The 14,986-nt window shown below is 42.8% G+C and overlaps 1 protein-coding gene across 1 annotated transcript in view; it reads left to right on the top strand.

Moving 5' to 3' along the window:
* The window catches only part of CDK6 (cyclin dependent kinase 6), a 225,328-nt gene that overhangs the window by 111,722 nt on the left and 98,620 nt on the right, over positions 1-14,986 (top strand). The window lies entirely within an intron of this gene.

The raw sequence follows: 14,986 nt of genomic DNA on the forward strand, positions 1-14,986 counted from the left end.
TTTAGTTAATTTCTTCATTTTTCAAAAAATTGTGACAAAACAATTACAACTTGTACTGTACTGGCATTTTAAAGGCATCAAGAAATGAGACAAGCCATCAGTACATAAGTACTGATCAATTTTCAAATGCTGTATATAATATATAATTTGTAGACACTATAACTTTCACACAAATTAATGTACACTTTTTGGGATTTTTTTTTACCAAAGACATGTAGCAGAATACATTTTGTCCTAAATATATGAAGAAATTTGACTTTTTAATTTTTTTTTTTATTTGATGTTTTATAACAGAAAATATGTTTTTTTTTCAAAAAAATTTTTTTTTCGTTTTATATAATAAAAAATAAAAAAACCCACCAAAAGAGCCTTCAGATGTGGCCCTCGACCTCAAACTGAATGCAGGAGCTGTGGTGCAACACACCCGCAAGATATAATAGAAGTCTATGGCAGAGCGCAGCCAAACCATAGCAAAACTGCCAGTGCACTGCGCTGCAGGTAAACCGCAGCACATCAGTGTGAGAGCAGCCTTATAGGGGGCTAAGGACAGTTTGGGGGATGGGTAGTCCCCCCCCCCCCCCAACCACTGGTGTAGTTTCAGGGGTTGCAATGGCTATCCTACCCCATACTCCAGGGGGCCTGTGCGAGCTCCATGCCACATTTTGTTTTACACTTGGACAAAAGGGGCAGCATAGGCAGCATATACAGGAACCCAATCCTTTCCATTTTGCTATTCAAGATAGCAAAAAATTGAGATTCTGAACCATTTAATTTCATTGTGGCCCATGATTGGTTACCAATTCACTTAAAGCAATTCTAAAGCTTCATTTTTTTTTTTTTGTAAAATAACAAACATGTCTATACTTACCTACTGTGTGCGGTGGATCCTCCTTTTGTCTGGTCCCCCGCAGGCTGTCCTGGCTCCTCCTGTCTGTCAGGTGCCCCCACAGCAGGCAGCTTGCTATGGGGGCACCCGCTGCTTTGTGTGTCCATTCACATACGGAGCCGTGGCATGGCCTCCCATCTCTCTCCTCATTGGTTGACTGGCTTGATTGACAGCAGGAGCCAATGGCTCCCATTTGCTGTCTCAGCCAATGAGGAGGCAGAGCCCCGGGACATCCGAGGCTGTTATTCACATAGCAGGATCGTGATGAGGCTCAGGTAAGTATTGAGGGGGCTGGGGGCATTGCTGCACATCGAAGGTTTTTTTCTTTTTTACCTTCATGCATAGAATGTATGAAGGTAAAAAAACCTGCAGCCCTTACAACCACTTTAAGTGGCGCTCGCTCTTCAAAAGTTTGATCACACCTGGTAGTGCAGCAAAGACAGAAGCTGGGGGAATTTCATCTTTTTTCGTAGTTATAGAAATTTATAGAAAAAAATAGCAAAAAGATGAGTCATTTAAAGTGCTGATGATTACTTCTGCATTGTCTTGGCGGACCTTGAGTTTATTCGACAAGACCGTTTTGACTAATACTTCTTCCTGAAAATAGATGTGCGATATTATTAGTGTGTCTTGTTTCTGTTGGGCAGAAAAGCTCTTCAAAGGGACATCCCCGCTGATTCATGACACCAGCATGTGGGACTGCAAGGGGGACAAAACTAAGAGAGCAAATGCAAAGTTGTAGTTTGCAGCAGCTGGTTAAGGTTGGTGGTGACACAGGGGTGTTTCCTGGAACTGGAAGCTGTCATTTTTAGGGCTCATGGACACTGCAGCTGATAAACTCACGTTTACGAGCTGTTCAGCATTTTTTTCAGCAGCCCCTGAACTCTCCATAATGTTTTACTATGTGTCCATGTACACATCTTCATCTTCATCTTCATCTACAGTTGTTTACAGGCATTTGAGTTTACAGTTGTTATTTCGAACGCAGGAAAACTTGCGCTCAGCAGTGGATTTTATCAGCTTTTCAAATGCAAAATGCTTGTAAACGTGGCTAAACGCTGCAAATCGCGTTTATAAGCGTTTGCGTCTGAAATTTATTTTTAACTCTTCCAGTTCCCAATGCTGTCCAGAGCCTTTTTTCATCATGAAAAATGCATGCAAAGTGTTTTCAAGATGGACAAAACACTGAACACAGGATGTTCCTACCAAGCTTGTCACACATTGTAATGACCAATTCACACCTTAGGCCTCTCCCATCCTTGGAAACAAAAGATATGTTAATGACCATTCACACCTCAATTTCCTTTGTTCCATTGCTTTGTATGTCTCTGCTATGTAGAGCTATATGGTGGCGCAGGTAGGGAGCGCGCGCCCCCTACCCATTAATGCAAAATCACATATGTATATATATATATATATACATGATTTTGCGCACCTCTGCCGCCCTGTATCTGTATGGCTCTGCTATGTAGATCTATACAAAGCAGTGTGCAGGAGCTGACAGGGGAGAGATCTGTATTGTTTACATACAGTTCTCTCCCCCGTCCGTGATACACGGCGATTGCCAGGTGCCAGCGGGGAATCACCGGCCCGGACTTGGTGGTAGAAAGGTGAGGCCGCCAATGGTGGCGCAGGTAGGGAGCGCGTGCCGCCTACCCATTAATGCAAAATCACATATATATATATACATGATTTTGCGCACCTCTGCCGCCCTGTAACTGTATTTCGGCTATAGGGCGGCAGGAAAGTGGTTAAATTATAGATATAAAAAAAACTGTCTTATAGCTCCTTATAAATCTTATTGAGCATCAAATGTGTATTTTTTGTGCATTAACCTCTTGCCCGCATGAGGATTTTACCCCAGGCCATTTTTTTGCTATTTAGCACTGCGTTTCTTTACCGGACAATTTCATGGGCATGCAACACTGTGCGCAAATGAGATTTATAATTTTTTTTCACACAAATAGAGATTTCTTTTGAAAGTATTTGATCACCACTGGGTTTTTAATTTTTTTATTATATAAATGAAAAAAGACAGAAAATTAAAAAAAAAAAACTATTTTTTTACTTTCTGCTATAAAACAGAAACAATAAAAAAATTTTTTTGTAATTATATTTCTTCATGAATTTAGGTCAAAAATGAATTCTGTTGCATGTCTTTGGTAAAAAAAAAATCCCAATAAGTGTATATTATTTGGTTTGCGTGAAAGTTATAGTGTCTACAAGCTATGGTGTATATACTGGAATTTTTATGGCAGTGATCAGCGACTTAAAGTGGGACTGTGATAATGTGGTTGGCAATCTGACACTTGCTGATGCTGGTTTGGGGTACACTAACCAACACTAACAGCAATAGTGACTACAGTGATCAGTGCTAATACTATACACTGTGACTGCACTAATGACACTGGCTGGGAAGGGGTTAACTTCTAGGGTGATCAAGGGGTTAACTATGTGCCTAACAATGTGTAATATGTGAAATATGTTCTGCTTTGCAGAGAATAAAAAAACCAGCAAGATCACCTGTCAGTTGACAGAGCTGTGTTGTTTACCAACATAGAGCTCCCTTACATAAATCACAAAGCCGGTCAGTGGGTCCAGGCAATTAATCCTGTATCAAATCAGCCGGGGTGGTGGGCGCACCCTACCTGTAAGCGCTGATCAGGTACCAGATGCATGATCCAGCGCACAGCGGCCTCCAGGTCGCTAAGCGGTTAATATGGTGGGTGGAGTCAAAGATAATTGACACTAGCTTCCATTTTTCCAAGGCTCTTTTTTGTAATTTACAGGTATTTGAATCACATTTGATATACAGTATTTTCTGGCGTATAAGACTACTTTTTATACTTAAAAATATACCCCAAAAATTGGGGTTCGTCTTATACGCGGGGTATAAAATGTGAACCTTGAGTTTGTTTGGGTCAAGCTGGCTGGATGTGTGGTAATACTGTACATACAGTACACCGTGCTGAGCCAAGCTGGCTCAAAACAAATGTCCCTATGACAGATTAATCTGTCAGCCCGCTGGATGTGCGGTATATACAGTACACTGCGCTGAGCCAAGCGGTTTCAAAAGGTACCGGTACGTCCCTACTGTAATCAGCCCGCTGGATGCATGTATGTACGGTAGCTGCGACTACATACAGTATACACTGGGCCAATCACGGCGAGCGATGTATTCTACTAATGAATACAAAGCCTGGGCAAATCGGCCGATTGTTTTACCGATAAAAAATCTTTGCATGAGCCGTGACCTGCAAGAAGAAGAAAAAGAAGAAGAAGAAAAAGAAGAAGAATTCCAGTCCGCTATTATATTTGACATGAAAAAGTATTGTGGTTGCAACAATGTATCTATTTGTATCCGAATAAAAACATCTGTATTTGAAATGGATACAAATGGATACATTGTTGCAACCGCAATACTTTTTCATGTCAAATATAATAGCGGGGCTCTCTGCAAGGGACAGAAGTAATTAAATGGCGGCCGTAGACGGAATGAAAATCAGCTGATTTTTTTTTACCATTGGTGGTAACGTCGGCCTATTGAACGACCGATTTTTCGTTTGTTATTTTTTAAAAATGGCCGTTTTTAGACCCGTCTATGGCCTGAATAAAAGAGCTCTCCCACCTCCCTCTGGAGGTGGACACCCTGAGCCTTCCCTTGGGTCTCTAAGCTGTCGTTGTGGCCGGACCCCTGTGCACCCCCATGTCTTGAATCCTGCATATTCCAGGCTAATGATTATACTAAGACTGAGCAAACTCCATGCATATGGGGTCTATGTCGTCATTCAGAACTATCATGTATGAAGGTTTCCCAGCTATGCTTGTCTCAGCTTTTCTGAGTTCCATAACTCTTATTTCAAAGTGCCGCCTGCAAAATCAGCTTAGCGCACTGTTCCTGGTGATAAAGATCATGTGGTCACCGTAATTGTCTTTTGTAAGTTTCCCTCGCGCATTCATGCGGGCCACGTCTTTTGTGACAGCTGTGCATTATCCTTCCATTGGAAGGTACGGTTACATATAGTCATACGATACCCTTTAGAAATCATACCGCAGCCATTAGCAGGCCGAATGGGAACGTCTATTAAAAGTTATTTCTACCCTAAACTTGTAGCTTCATCAATTTACAGCTCTCATTACAGACATTTGTAAAAGGCAGTGCTATAGATTGACAGTAAAAGTGTGAGAATACATCAATATCACGGGGCTAGGAGTTCATCCGGCCATATGTTTGAGGTGACACATAACACTTTAAAATCGCATAATCCTGCGTTAATAGGACGTTCCCAGACACTTTGTATTTTTCTTTTTTTTTAAAAGTGTATGTTGGGGAAACAAAAAAAAAATTTTTTATAATACATGTACTTTTCCCCATGTTTTATACACTTTAAAAATGCTGCAAGTACAATAAATATCCAGTTGACCTGCCAGAAACACGTGGAATGTGACCCCCAACTCCCCATGTTTCCCGGACTGTCCCAACTGCAGGCCCAGGACCTGCTTGGAAGGTGTCACTGGGTGCAGTAGTGTATTTAGATTATGTGCTGCCCTAAGCAACACAAAAATCGTCTGCCCACGTGGACACTGACCAACACAACTCCCCCCCTTCCCCCTCCCACGGAGAGAGAATGACATTGACCAACAACACCCCTGCACCCCACCTGGGAGATCCTTCCACTACCCCTCCCTGGCAATAGACACTCATCTTCACAGCTCTGGACATCCCCGGGAGCGAGAGCCAGGCTCTACATACACCATCAAACAGCCTGCAGCCTCTCTTGGATCCCACCTGGTTCCCATGTCACTTCTTTCATCCCTTCTTCTAAGGGAGAGGTGCTGCCCCCCCTGAAAAATGCCACCCTAGGCAAGTGCCTTGTTTGCCTTGTGGTAAATACACCCTGACTGGGTGGAAGGAAGGGAGACTACGGGTGTGTATGGTGTTTCTTTCTGTGGCCCTTGCGGCCAGGGAAAAAGCTGATAGAACACGAGCGGACTGACAACTCATGGGGCCCCCAGGCAATAGGGGATCATGGGGCCCCTGTGTCCTTGCCCAAACTCAAAAAAGCCTATGAAAAAGGTACCAGGGGCATCTCATGGGGCCCCTACTGACCCCGGACCCTCAGGCAGTGCCCAAGTTTCCAAATGGTCAGTCCGCCCCTGATAGAACGTGATCTGATGACCTGTAGGGACTTTAACGTTTCATCTATGAAAATACAGGGTACCATTATCATTTTGTGGGCGTGCGCAAGTTTAATATATAATAAGTGTTGTGCTATTAACGAGCATAAATGAAGATAATAAATGTGACCAAACAAAAAATTGATATCATAAAAGTCCTCAGTGAGTGAACTATGAAATAATGATTCCCTTTAAGGAAACGTTTAAATAAATGACATAAATAATATACAGTGAAGAAAAGAGAGTCCATAGTGAAAAGAATGTCAGCCCCCTTTAAGAGGAATACACCGCCATCTTCTCCGTTTCTTCTACTTACACCAGTGTCACCCAACACCACAGTGAAGACAAGGTGGGGGCATACCAAATAAAAAGACCCCCTTATTCACAGTGGTCAGTGATCGCTTAAAAAAATCAATTCCAAAGGCAACTCTCCACACCAATCCATGTAATGTTGTCCAGCACCACTCCTCAGATGAAAAGCAAATGCAATATAGGCAGGTAGAACTATGTAAAGATAAGTAGATAAACACTTCTCATAGTGTAGGCATCACCAAACACCTTTTATTAGGCATAATACCGCACTTACAAGCATAAAATAATATGTGCACATCAATATAGTCAATGATTGGCATCCAAGACATCAACCTCTGGTTTACTTCCTGTACGCGATGACGTCACGGGGAGGCTACTATGCCACAGGGGCCATACTGCAGGGTACAGAGACAGGAGGTGTCGGGGACGTGCCTAGGACTCCTCACCATAACAACAACAACCGCTACCACCACTGAGTGCACCCCATTCTGTGCGCAAATTTAAAACTTGATATGTTGGATATCTATTTACTCAGCGCAAATACATCTTTATATTATACCAAAATTAAGTAATATATTGCATTTGTGGGCCCTAAAATTGACTTTAGTGTATTATTTTATAGAGATATTGTGATTTATAAACCATTGCAAAAAATAGTATGCGACATAAGAAAATGGAACTATCAACATTTTGTTCTCCAGGGTGTCTACTTTCAGAAAAAATATATTTTTATAATGTTTGGGTGTCTAACTAAGCTTTAGGCTTAAAATTATTTTTTAAATATGTTTGCAATTAAAATAAAAAAAGCAAGAACGGCATTGGCAACCAGAGGGTTCAGCTAACCATAAGCTGCTAGTTTTTTATTATTTTTCCTTTACTCATCGTTTGTGTTTTTCCGGTGCGTTTTGCTGCGTTTCGTACATTTTTGCATTTTCGAACACACATTTTTGATGCTTTTTTTTTGTGGCTAATAGCAAAGTATGACAGTTCTGTTCAGGTAGAAGGACTTTGATGCGACTTTACACTCTTTGGCACTTCAATAGCATCAAAGTAGTACAGGAAACGTTATGTGTCCAAAGCAGGGGCGGACTGACCATTGGAACACTCGACCACTGCCCAAGGGCCCGGGGTCAGTAGGGGGCCCCATGAAATGGCCCTGGTACCTTTTTATAGGCTTTTTTTGAGTGTGGGCAAGGACATAGGGGCCCCACGATCCCCTATTGCCCGGGGGCCCCATGAGTTGTCAGTCCACCCCTGGTCCAAAGTCGCATTTGTTTGGCTAAAAGGAAAGTATGACAATTCTGTTCATGTAGTGCGACTTTGATGTGACTTTGATGCTTCTTGAGTGCAAGAGAGTGTAACGGCTCATCAAAGTCACATCGAAGTTGCACTACGTGAACAGAACCGTCATACTTTCATATTAGCCAAAAAAAATAAACCATTAAAGTCTGTTACACGCAAAACGCAATCTGTTGCAGGAAAAAAGTCCTAAGGCTCCATGTACACTGCAGCTGATAAACTCATGTTTAGGAGCTTTTCTGCATTTTTTTTTCCAGCAGCCCCTGAACTCTCCCTAATGTGTTCCTATGTGTCCATGTACACATTGTCGTTTACAGGCAGTTGAGTTTACAGACTTTTTTTGAACGCAACAAACTTGCGTTCAGGAGTAGATTTTTATCAGTGTTTCAAACAAAACATTTTTTTTAACTCTTGCATTTCCAGACGCTGTCCAGAGCCTTTTTTCATCATGAAAAATGCATGCAAAGTGTTTCCCGGTACTCGAATGGACCCAGTACACCATACTTTGAGGTTTCGCATGAAAGAAAATATGTTAGACACTGCTGCAATAATTTCTGCACAGAAATGCGCTGGAACACATCCAAACACCACAAAAAAAAATAAGACCACTAATCTCAACACATACTGCTCTCTCTGCTTCTGCTTTCTCTATTTCTCTCAAAATGTCTGAAACAGTTAATATTTTACTGTTTTTCAGTGCATTCTGGGCATTTGGGAAGGTCTCCTGAAGTTATCTTTAACTTCTAGCCTACTGGGCACTTATACCCTCTTCCTGCCCAGGCCAATTTCCAGCTTTCTGCGCTGTTGCACTTTGACAATTGCGCGGTCGTGCAACACTGTACCCATATGAAAATGTTATCATTTTTTTGTGACAGAGCTTTATTTTGGAGGTATTTAATCACCTCTGGGTTTTTTATTTTTTCTGAAACAAACCAAAAACCACTGAAAATTTTGAAAAAAAAAAGTTTTTTCTTAGTTTTTGTTATAAAATTTTGTAAATTAGTGATTTTTCTCCTTCACTGATGTGAATGAGGCTGTAGTGATGGGCACTGATAGGCTGCACTGATGAGGAGGCACTGGTAGGTGGCACTGATGGGCATTGACAGGCATCACTGATAGGCACTGAAAGGCAGCACTCATATATGGCACTGATAGGTGTCATTGACTAGCACTGTTAGGTGGCACTGACTGGCACTGTTAAGCGGCACTGGCTGGCACTGATAGGCTGCACTGACTGGCACTGCTAGGTGGCACTGACTGGCACTGATGGGTGACACTGAATGGCAGCTCAGATGAGCTCTAATATGTGGCATTGATGTGGCACTGATGAGCACTGAAATGTTGCACTGATGGGCACTGGCAGGTGGCATGGATGAGCACGGAGAGCTGGCACTGATGGACACTGAGAAGGTGGCACTGCTGGGGCTACACAGATCATCAGGGCACACTGATCATCAGTGCTCTGATGATCAGTGTACATGTCCCTTCCGAGGAATGCTGATTACCGGCTCTCCTCTCCTCTGTCAGCGTGACAGCTCGTGGGGAGAGAAATGCCGATAACCAGCATTTCCCTGTTTACATGTGATCAGCTGTGATTGGACACAGCTGATCACATGGCCGAGCTGACATCTTTGGCTCTTTCCGTGGATCGGTGATCCGCTGTGTCCGAGGGACACAGCGCACTGCCAATTGCCGTGCTGCGTGCTCCCAGAGCCGCGCATGCGCGGTTAAAATGGGAGGATGTTATATGACGTCCTCCCAGAACGAGAGAACCGCCTTGCGCCCGTCATTTTACTATATGGCGGGCGGGAGGCGGTTAAAAAACGCTTCTAAACGCAAACACTCATAAACGCAGTATGCAAACACGGCTAAACAGATGTTTTTTAACCTACGTTTTCCAGCAGTTTCCATCGTTCAGAAGTGTTTTCCAAACATCCCGTGTACACGGAGCCTAAGTCCTCATACACACGGGACGTTATTACAGCGGCTGTTTTTGGCTTTTGTTGCCTTTTTTCTATAGTCAGTCAACTCCCCAGCATATCCTCCTATGTGTCCATACACACATAGACTGGAATCAATGTTTTTTGGCTTGAAAAAACCCCAGAACTAGTGGGTTTCTAAAGGAGTTTTTTAGCTGTAAAAACGCTCTAATGCTGCAAAACGTGGTAAAACGCCGCAAACCAGCATTTTTGAACTGCTTTTGACCACAACAAAAATGTTTTGTTTTTGTAAAAGAAAAAAACGCTAAACAACGCAAATGCGGAAAAACATGGAAAACCGCAGCTAATCGTGGCTAAACGCTAAAAAAGCTGAAAGTCACGTTTTTAACATGACTTTATACAGCTAACGTTACCAGCATTACCAAAACGTCCCATGCATGAGGGCTATACTGTAAAATTGTCCCACATAACCATCGTTGTGACCATATTATCTAGAAACCAGAATAGGTGTTTCCAATAATAACAAATCGCTTTCATTGAAAAGGAACAATAAAATGGCTGGATGTGCTGTGCAGATCCAAGAGTACGTGCATAAATCTGCAAGGCTCCTGGCACATAATAGAGGTCAGGTATACGTATCTTTTCTCCTAATCATGTTTTGGGTGACACCGAAGCCAGGCATAAATAAATATAGTGGAGAAAACCTGAGCCGCCCATTGAGCCGCCTGGACTAATCTCTTTCATTAGTATTCTTATCTGCTCCTCAGTTTGGTCATGTTTCCTGATAGCATGACAGCGTCCATTACAAGTTTTTAATGTCACATTTCCGGAACTGGGAACCCTTCCAGATCTGCGTATTGAAGAATCTCTCGCTGCCCTCACACCACCCCGCTAAACAATGCTTGGCATTGTGCTGAGACTGTAAAGCCTTCCATTAATGCACCCATACACTGCGCAAAAAGAAAACGTCCATATGGACGCTTGGGATTCTTTCAGGTGATCACCTGTCTGTGTATGTATTTGCACAGATTATATTAAAGTGGACTTTTCAGTTATTTTACAATTCTCCAGGAAGAAATATCTGACACGACACAATACACAGCAGTTGGATTATTAAAAAAAAGGCTTTTTTTTAATTGTTTGTTGTTAAAAAGCAGTCTTTGAACTCCAGCCAGCGACTTTGTTTTGGCTGAGATGATGTCATCAGTCTGCTGCAAGCAGTAGGAAGCGTTTCCTCAGTCTCCTCTTTCACAGGGATGACATTCACTGGCCACTTTATTAGGTACACCTGTTCAATTGCTTGGTAACACAAATTGCTAATCAGCCAATCACATGGCAGCAAATCAATGCATTTAGGCATCTAGACGTGGTGAAGATGATTGGCTGAAGTTCAAACTGAGCATCAGAATGGGGAAGAAAGGGGATTTAAGTGACTTTGAACGTGGCATGGTTGTTGGTGCCAGAAGGGCTGGTCTGAATATTTAAAAAACTGCTGATCTACTGGGATTTTTTAGCACATCCATTTCTAGGGTTTACAGAGAATGGTCCGAAAAAGAGAAAATATCCATTGAGCAGCAGTTGTGTGGACGAAAATGCCTTGTTGATGTCAGAGGTCAGAGGAGAATGGGCAGACTGGTTCCAGATGATAGAAAGGCAACAGTAACTCATGTCAATATGGACCAAAATCTCTGAGGAATGTTTCCAACCAAGGGCGGACTGACAACTCATGGGGCCCCCGGGCAATAGGGGATCATGGGGCCCCTGTGTCCTTGCCCAAACTCAAAAAAGCCTATGAAAAAGGTACCAGGAGCATCTCATGGGGCCCCCACTGACCCCGGGCCCTCGGGCAGTGCCCGAGTTTCCAAATGGTCAGTCCGCCCCTGTTTCCAACACCTTGTTGAACTTATGCCACATAGATTAAGGCGGTTCTAAAGGCAAAAACCCGGTACTAGCAAGGGGTACCTAATAAAGTAACCAGTGAGTGTATATACATAGGCAGAGGTTACTGTTAACCAAATGTCAAAGTGATCAGTAGATCCAGTGCTAAGGTTGGTGAAATTATAAGAAAACCTTGACCTTCCCTTGACAAGTCAAGCTTTGGCCCCCCTAAAATCTGAGAGTGATAACACTGGCCCTTTGGTTTGAAAGTTTGGAGACCCCTGCTGTATTTTTACTTGATCCTCCACTCCACCAGCAAATGGCACTTCCCAGCGATCCAGCGGTGGACTGTTCCTGATATTCTCACTTCCAGAGCAGGTCTGTAGCCGTGGTGACATCAGGAACAGTCCACCACACAAGACCGCTAGGCACCATGGAGAGCTGGAGCGGTAAGGATCAAAGGATTAGCTAAGTAAATCTCCGTTCTCCAATCTCCTAGACAAAAATGAGCAGTTGACCCGTGCAGTCCACTACATGGGAAAACCTTTTTTTTGCCTGGAGTTGGGCTTTAAATTTTACCACTCTAAATCCAAATCCAAAAGAAAAAGTTTTAGGTTGACATCTACGCCTAATTTAACCAGTAGAGCAAGCTGCAAGTTGCGTGTATTCAACACGTTCAATATGAACAGGCTTCATCTGAAATTACTGGAAGAAGAGGCAAAGTAAAACTTCTTGTCTAACAGACCAGTTTGGTTGGACCTTCCCTTTAAAACAAGTGAATAAAGGTAGTAACAATGTGCAATGTTTAAAATGAGTATTACATATCGAACCTCTGTGATGTGGTCAGGCATGCCAAAGTGATGAAAACCTTAGCTGACGGCTTCATTGGTCCTGTGCCTGAGTGAAGCCGCGGGATTTGTAACAAGTAAATCTCCACTTAAGTTATCCGCCAGCAAAAACAGGTGAAATGCAGCTGACTTGTTTTAAAGTGGTGTGAAAAAAGACAAATATATCTGTTCGTGAGATGTCTTTTTGTCAAAAATGGTGGTTTATTGGCTAGTACTGTGACCATACAGCACAGGAATTCTAGGTAAAGCTGGGATTCTGGGTACAAACAGATACAATGTATATTCTGAAAAACAGTCCAGGGCTCAAACCAGGGTACCTCAAACAGTTATCAGTATGTAACCCTTCCTTGGGTGCAGCCCTCCATGAATCAGGAACATTCCAGAGAACTGTAAAAACACACAAGAGGGCGCAGACTCCTCATGCATTACTGTCATAAAATTTAATCAAATGTCAAAAGACAAAAACATACTCACAAACGCATGGAAACAACAGGCATATATAAGGAACACAGCCTTAGAAGGCCAGTCCCATCTCAAAGCCGTGTGGTAGGAAATCTTACGCATTTCGGGAATCAAGCTTCCAAGCTGGCAGGAGGATCCATAACATACCACAGGAGAGCAGGTATTCAATACACCCCAAAGTGTTGGATACGTTTAACATCTAAAGATCTGCTGTGTGGTGGAGTTTCAAGACATGGGCCTCTGCAAAGGTAAGTATACAGTACATCTCCCTTTACTGACTTTAGTTTGGACCCGACAAGTCACTTTAAGCATAACCCTTTCTAAAATATACCCAAACCTTCATTAAAGGAAGACCCACATACTACATTCCCTAGTTACGGCTTTTCTAGGCTTTTGGCTGTGTTTTGCATAGTTTTATGGGACTTCAGGTTCCCAGCATTGCAGGACCACTGTCCTAACCGTAGCCTTGGGTTTATTGCTACAATACAGAGCGAGAGAGGGGGTCTTGAGCACAAAAAAGGGACATTTGCAAACCGTGCCTCTCATTTAAATGTTAAACAACTCTTGAGCCTCTTTTGGCAGCTTCTTGTGTGATTACAAGGGCACTTGGGGTGTAGTGGGGCCCCTGCTCAGTACAAAGGGGTTAAAATCATTTTTGCTTTGGAGCAGTTGCTAAACCTCTCTCTGTGTGACTGCAAGCCATTGTTTTATCTCTAATCAGCAACCAGCTGGCTCGTCAGTGAATAGCGCCGCGGGCCCCTGGCCATGTTTCATGTGGGGTCTTGGCTGGGTGGCCAAGCAGGCAGCCCGCAGACAGTGTCAGAGCCATTCAAGGCTATTGGCACAGCAGTGTCCCCATTAATTTCTGCTTGTCACATGCTGTCATGCAAGTTACACCAGAGAGGAAATGACCGTTAGAGAAGAGGAAAAAAAATCCTCATTGCTTGTGTTCTCCCAGACATTATCTCTGAGGTTAAACGAGTGGAGACAATTAGCATCCATCCAGAGACAGCTGCAGGAAGGAGAGCCCTAGATGTGAGGCCCCCCATTCTAACGTACCTTGCAGGCCTGCCCACCAATTCCGTTATCAGCATCTGCCACATGGCAATCCTGCAAAGTACCAGTTACAGAAGTGATGTTCAGCTTCCTGGAGTCTTGGTTCATTCATTAGAGCCCTGTGTTTGCGCCTGAGGCTTATGTGGTTAAAGCGGACCTATCAGTGACTTTACACATCTGCATGAATAAACTTTTGTAATATCACAATATACAGCAACATAATTATGTTTCTGGAAGCTCCATCATTTATGATCATGACTATATTGTTCATACATATGCAAGCTGTTTCCTGCTTAAAAGTGTTGCACGGTGTTTATGCTTTACTGTTCCGTTCCCTGAGCACAAGTCTACCAGTCTGCTTAGAATACACAGTTTCAGTTTTCTAGACAACTGCTTAGAAGAACCCATGGTGCTGATTGTTGGGGCAAGGTCAGATGAGTCTAGGCATTTAAAACCTTTGAGATTGACATCACCTGGTCTTCCCAGGCGATGATTGAGAACAATCCATGACACTGGCAGGTCTCAGCTTTGCAAAGGGGGCAGTGCATGCTATAAATTCTACAGGGTGCCCAAACTTTTGCAGACGCCATTTTTTTGTTTTCTGTCATTTTGAAAGTGTAAATGATGGAAATAAAATCTAACTTTTGTTGACATATTATAAGAATGTCTAATCTGTATTTTGATGCCTTTTGGAGATTTTTCCATCTTTCCTTGGCTTCTTTATGCACATTAATACAAATTTTTAGCTGGGGTGCCCAAACTTTCGATCCCCACTGTACATGTTGAATATCCTATTCCAAAACCAAGCATATTAATATGGAGATGGCCCACTTTGGATGAGAAGACATGGTCCAATATGGTCCATTTATTCTTATGGCTCCTTTTACATTATCGGTAGTGTTTATCGCCACCTGAAAAGTGATGGTGGATAACACAGAAGACAGTTAAAAGAAGTTTACAGAACATACTGCTGCCTGTAATTTTTTTCTTTCTTTTTTTGCCAAACACCAATTTCAGAATGCATGACCGCAACACAAATGCAAGTCAAGTTTGCTCACCGTTACAAAGCAGCCGTTACATGGGAAAGTTGGAAAGGTGGTGATACCTGTCAAATTTGGCAAGTACCA

Source organism: Staurois parvus, unplaced genomic scaffold (genome assembly GCF_062004578.1).
Source record: "Staurois parvus isolate SC_StPar_1 unplaced genomic scaffold, SC_StPar_1.0 ptg000576l, whole genome shotgun sequence".
NCBI classification, from domain to species: domain Eukaryota; kingdom Metazoa; phylum Chordata; class Amphibia; order Anura; family Ranidae; genus Staurois; species Staurois parvus.